At 47.2% G+C, this 6,544-nt stretch overlaps 1 pseudogene; it reads left to right on the top strand.

Annotated features, from left to right (window-relative positions):
- The first annotated feature begins 546 nt into the window (after positions 1 to 546).
- Positions 547 to 1,264, top strand: LOC115498961 (annotated as a pseudogene).
- Positions 1,265 to 6,544: the final 5,280 nt, after the last annotated feature.

Genomic DNA, 6,544 nt, shown 5'->3' with positions numbered 1-6,544 from the left:
AGGTTCCATGACAAATCTTAACGTCCACAGGATTAGCGCTTATAATTTAAAAGACACTAAGAAGAGGGGCGCCTGGGTGGCTCAGTTGGTTAAGCGTCCGACTCCTGATTTTGGCTCAGGTCATGATCTCACAGTTGGTGAGTTTGAGCCCCATGTCAGGCTCTGTGCTGACAGGGTGGAGCCTCCCTGGGATTCTTTCCCCTCTCTCTGCCCCTACCCCGCTTACACTTTCTCTCTCTCAAAAGTTAATAGAACTTTTTTAAAAAGACCCTAAGAATACACATACACATTTCCTACATATGAGTAAAGTTTAAATAATACTAAAATAAAACAGACGTTGAAACACCCACCACCCAGCTTGCTAAAAAATATTGGCCAGTAACTAAGAGAACCCTCACACCAGTCTTTAATGTTTACATTATTTTGTAAAAGAAGTTTTAAAGAAGAATGTTAGAGGGCAAGAGAGAAATAGTCAAGTTATATTGCTAAATGAAAGAGGCAGGTGAAAAACAGCCTTTACAGCTTCTGTTCAGGCCAGAACCCAAGATGGCCACACTCTTGTTGAGAAACAATGGCAATCATTGCTTCCGTGCCTACTTTAGTCCTTGACTCTGTATCAGAAATGCTGTTCCTTTGGAAACCACAGCCAAAAAAAAATAGATGGAGTGGTTCTGGAATAAGAGCACAGGATCAAACGGTCCTTTGTCTCCCCATATCACTTTCCCCAGCTGGTCTCTTCCCATGGTGATGCCTTACTCCCACAGCGGCCAGGAGAATGGCCTTGTTTGCAGGGGTCTCTCTTTGGCTTATCAGCTCTTTTGTTGATATGAGTATCATTTGGAACTTGTGAGGTCCCTGTGTCTGGGGAAGCACTGATACACACGGCCAAGTTCGCATCCATTTTCCCTCTTATGCATCACACCTGGAATGAGATCAGACACCCGATGTGGACCCAGAAAAAGACCTAAAGGTACCCCAACTATACAAGTCTGGAACCGCTATCTTTTTAAAACATTATTTTAATGTTTATTTATTTTTGAGAGAGAGAGAGAGCAGGGGAAGGAGAGAGAGAGAGGGGGAGAGAGAGAATCTCAAGCAGTCTCTGTGCTGTCAGCGCAGAGCCCAGTTTGGGGCTTGAACGCACAAACCATGAGCTCATGACCTGAGCTGGAGTCAGACACCCAACGGACTGAGCCACCCAGCCGGCCCCAGAACGGTCGTCTCGATGACCGTGTTATGCTCTGTAGGACCGGCCGCTATGTAAAGAGCTGAAGATTCTAACATCTTCTCCTTACAGATTATGGCACTGACCTGTCTCCTGCCTGTCCCTCTCATCTGCAGCTAGGGCAGAGCTCTCCTGGTCTGTGTAGACCTTTTGTGCTTGCGGATCCCCTTGAGGCTCAGCATCAGGAAAGTGCCTTCTAGAAGCCACAGTGGTGGAATAGGGCCCAGTTTTCCCCTTGCTTCTAAAGATGGTGATGGGGTTCAGACTGTGCCAAGGTAAGGTACCTTGACATACTGAGTATTTTCAGCTGAAGTAATGTGAGAAACAGCCCTCACTACTGGTGAGGAAGATGGGAAGGCAAAAGCTTGCCCAGTACACATAACGTGCAAATGGCAGGCGGAGGGCCATGACTTGACATTTGGCCGCCATCTTGCCAGGCATGCTGGCAAACATTTTCCTCTTTATCCCACCACATTAACCCTGTAGATTTGACACTCGTTATATCTAAGGAAACCACCTGTTAGAAACGGGTTTTTGTTCCTCCCATGACACATACAGTCCAGGAATCAGCTTCATGGTTCTCTACCCTTGACCTGGATGTTTGATAGTAAACATATATGTAGAGTTTTTCTCTGAAGTTTTTCTCTGAAGTTGACTATGTTGTATAGGTGGAGAACGATTCTGGAATCGTCGAGAGAGGTAAACTATGACTTTCGAAAAAACAAAGGAAGTACATATAAGGGATAAATTTGAACAAACATTTCCTGAATGATACAATAATAATTACGAATCATGGTTTTCTTTTACAAGCAAAATTACAATACACTAATATATCAATTGTAACATATAGTTTTGAAGGTAACGAGTGGAGTTAAATTGTTCTAAGGCCCATGTGCTATCTAGGAAGCAAGTACAAGTATTGACACTTTTTAAATCTTGACTCTATGTATATAATAATAATAATATATAAAAGTGCCTCAGTGGTTCAGTTGGTTAAGTGTCTGTCTCTTGATTTCCACTCAGGTCATCATCTCGTGGTTCATGGGATCAAGCCCCACATCAGGCTCTGTGCTGACAGTGCGTACCCTGCTTGGGGTCCTCCCTCCCCCCTCTCTCTGCCCCTCCCCTGCTTTCTCTCTCTCTTCTCTCAAAGTAAATAAGTAAACTTAAAACACCAAATAACGTATATTACATATCATATCATGTGCTATAATACATACTATTTCTTTCAAGAACCAATAAAAGAATAGCAAAAGAGTACATAACTTTCTTAACCAGCAGAAAGGAAAATGGAATGACAGAAATGAGCCAGTCCAACTGAAGGGACAAACCAAGAGAAAAAACACAGGATGGGGAGGGCAAATATAAGGGTCAAATAAGATGGTGGAGGAAACCTAATGAAGTCAGCAATTGTACCAACTGGAAATAGTCCCCATGCTCCAGCCGGCAGGAAAAACGCTGTGTCCGAAAACTCCAACTTTAATCTATTTACGAGAAAAACATCTAAAACATTAAAATATGTAAAAGTAGGAGGTAAAATGATGACAAAAGGGTAAGCCCCAAAACACTGGTGTATCTACATCAATTTCAGACCAGAAAGATTCCCGAGCAAAATGGCGCACGGAAGATGCGCGGTCACTTCGTGACGGTGAAAGACCCAGTCCCCAAAGCGGAGAAAATGATTGCAAGTGGCTGCATGCAGAACAACATTGCCTATAAATTAATTCATTAAATAATCATAGAATAACTGTAAGGGGAAATTGACAATCGGAGGGAGGGATGAAAATTCACTTGAGTCCCTTACAGAACCAGCAGACAAAACGTGCCAGGACGGATACTGAAAACACAAACGATCAGCTACCAACTTGAGCAAAGAGCAAAATCTGTGTGCATTGCTGACTACCACACATTTTTGACGGCATGCACGCTACTGGGGGAAACCGACTACGTACCAGGTCACAAAGTAAACCTACGCAAGTCTCGAAAGATGGAAATCCTACAAGAATTATTCACTGACAGCAATGTAATGAAGGGAAAAGCAATCGCAACATGACAACCAGAAAAAGCTCGTACCTGGGGAAAATATGACGCAGACCTCCAAGCTGTCCATGGGTTAATCAGGAAATGATCATAAACTAAACAATGTTTAGAAAGGAATGACCACACACACATATCAAAATGTCCCTGAATATCTTTATGCCAAGAGAGTGAAAGACTTAGACAAAATGGAAAATTTCCTGAAAAAAAACAAAAACAAAAAACTTACCAAAAGCGATTTACAAAAGAATTAAAACCCTGAGTCATAACATAACCATTAAATAAATTGAGCCAGTCATTTAAAATCTCCCCCAAAAGAATGGGGGCATCTGGGTGGCTCAGTCAGTTAAGCGCCCGGTCACGATCTCACAGTTCACGAGTTTGAGCCCCACGTCGGGTTCCACGCTGATGGTGCAGAGCCTGCTGGGGATTGTCTCTCTCCCTCCCTCTCTATGCCCCTTCCACATGTGTGCTCTCTCTCTCTGGCTCTCTCTCTCTCTCAAATAAATTAATAAACTTTAAAAAAGAAGAAAAATAAAAAAATAAAATAAGATCTTCCTTGAAAGGAAACTCTAGGTCCAGGCGGCTTCATTGGTTAAGTCTACCAAGCATTCCAGAAACAAATTTAAAAAACAAGATAGGGGGAGTGACGGAGCAGCATTACTAAAAGAAAACATATCTGGGAAATACGTATAGAGAAGAAAGACAGAAGTTAGTATTTGAGTTCCTGTACCGCACCTGAGAGGCCCTTCAAAAGAGTTCCTTATTTGCTTTCCTAGCAGTCCAGAAGGCAAGACTGGAATCCCAGGGAAAAATCATTCCCCTCCAGCGTAATTATAGCCAGGACCGACCAAGCCTATCCCCCTGAGCTGCCACGGGGACAGTGGGAGAGGGCTGCAGACCCCCCACAAGCGGGTCCCCCCACGCCCGGCCTCCGATAGAGTTCACCGGGAGGGGGGGCCTGAACTCGTGTGTTAGCTCATTTAATCCTCACACACCACTGTGCTGTGGGTCCCGTTCGTAGCTTGATTTTACAAATGATGAAACTGCCCTTCAGAAAAGTGACCTTCCTGGTCACATAGTTAGCAGACGGCGTGGCCGGATCGGAAGACAGGCCGCTGGGAAACTCAAACCCTTCACTCTTCCGCAACGATAATCCGACGGTGCTCAGCCTCCCAGCGAGATCCGTCGGGGGTGTTTGCCTGCCCTCGGCCCGCCCCGTCCTGGGCACAGACAGACAGATGGGGCTGACTGCTTCAGACCAGCACATGGTGCGAGGATGGACCTTGGAGAGCCGTTGACAGAATGCCCACACGACGAGGCGCGTGCCCTCGTGCGACCTCAGGTGGCCAGCGGTTACACGGAACAGGTGTTCGCAATTTCACTCGACAAATATTTATTATCTCCATAAAACAGGGCTCAATCATGGCAACGATCCTACAGGGGCCTGGGCATCACTCAAGGAGTCAATATATGTCACCCACCGCGAAACACACGGGCAGCGTCTTCTCAAGACTCTCGGACCATTCTATCACGGCCAGCCGGGTTCCGAGGCTTCTTGGTCTCTTGTCTACATCGCATGCGGCGTCCGTCTGTCCAGCCCCGCCTGCGTCTTCCATGCCGAGGGGCACTGGCCACCCGTCACGAAGAACACCCAGATTTCACGGTGTTTGCTCCTTTCAGAGCAGAAACATCCCGCCTCCGAAAGGAGGGCCGGAGGTTGATCAATTCAATTCAATTACCGAGCGTACACTTCTCCCCAGGGCTTTTGGCTCTGGCTTCGTCACCCGGAGCTAAGGAGCTGCCAGGCGCCTTCTGGAATAAATTTCCCATCCAGACACACTACCCTCCCTCCTCCGAGAGCTACCGGGTTCGGCACTTTGATTCCTCGGGGATTTTGCTGCACGAATCAGTCCGGTGTGTAACACCACGTCCAAGGGACTGTGAGTCCTGCTTTCCACACATTTCCTATTTTTATCTCCACTTGCGTGGGGTGGGGTTTTAAAACAGAGGTTGGTTCCCCTGAACCTGTGTTTTCAAATCCATTCTTAGCTTGAAAGACAAGAATTGTGAAGTCGAATGTAAACAGCAACGTGCTCGTAAGCCCACGACCGAGCTGCTCCCAGGGAGCACGGACAGGCCAGGGCACTAGGGTCACCGGGACGGCAGGATGGTGACGGGCCCCCTCGCTGCCAGCGCCTCCTGCCGGTCCTTCAGTCCTGAGCGAGAACATCAGAGGGCCCAGGGGGCCGGGGCCCCTGACACGTACTGGCCTGGAAGCCACAGACAAAATAACGTAACGGATTCAGCTCCCGGTAAATCCGAGCTCTGAACTAAAAAGAATGAAAATTTTGGAATGTGCTGAATCTGAGAGAGAGGATGTGCCGGGGCCAGGAGCATCGACTCACCGCTCGGACCTAGGAGTTTTCGCGTCGGGCACACACGACCCAGAAACTCAACTCTGTCCCCAAAGTATTTTTTAAAGTCTCCATTTCCAGCTCCCCTTCTGTGGTTAGCAGTCAACTGAATGGCTGTTACCGTTTGAAAGGAGAATTCGTTTGGGAGGAAGGGCTGTTTTTACTTCATACACATCCGTTGGATTTTGCTTTGCTATTTTATGAAAAAGGGTCCAGTTTCCCTAACTCCTAATGAATCCTCCTTGGACCACACCCAGGCGAGCTCCGTTACTCCACAGAAAAGCAGATGATGGATGGTGGTGCTCTAGAATATTCTAGGTTCTCCCAGCAGAGCATGACTCACAGGTATATTCTCCCCCAGAAGCCACCCTGTAAAAGCAGATGTTAGGACTGAAATATCTACAGAGTATTATCAAGAAATTGGGCCTCTAGGGGCGCCTGGGTGGCGCAGTCGGTTAAGCGTCCGACTTCAGCCAGGTCACGATCTCGCGGTCCGTGAGTTCGAGCCCCGCGTCAGGCTCTGGGCTGACGGCTCGGAGCCTGGAGCCTGTTTCCGATTCTGTGTCTCCCTCTCTCTCTGCCCCTCCCCCGTTCATGCTCTGTCTCTCTCTGTCCCAAAAATAAATAAATGTTGAAAAAAAAAAATTAAAAAAAAAAAAAAAGAAAGAAATTGGGCCTCTAAAACATATATGGGGGCGCCTGGGTGGCTCAGTCAGTTAAGCGTCCGACCTCGGCTGAGGTCATGATCTTGTGGTTCGTGGCTTCGAGCCCCGTGTCGGGCTCTGTGCTGACAGCTCAGAGCCTGGAGCCTGCTTCCGATTCTGTGTCTTGCTCTCTCTCTGCGCCTCTCCCACTCATGCTCTGC

This window comes from Lynx canadensis, chromosome D4, assembly GCF_007474595.2.
Source record: "Lynx canadensis isolate LIC74 chromosome D4, mLynCan4.pri.v2, whole genome shotgun sequence".
NCBI lineage: Eukaryota > Metazoa > Chordata > Mammalia > Carnivora > Felidae > Lynx > Lynx canadensis.
This window is presented reverse-complemented; position numbering and strand designations above follow the sequence as displayed.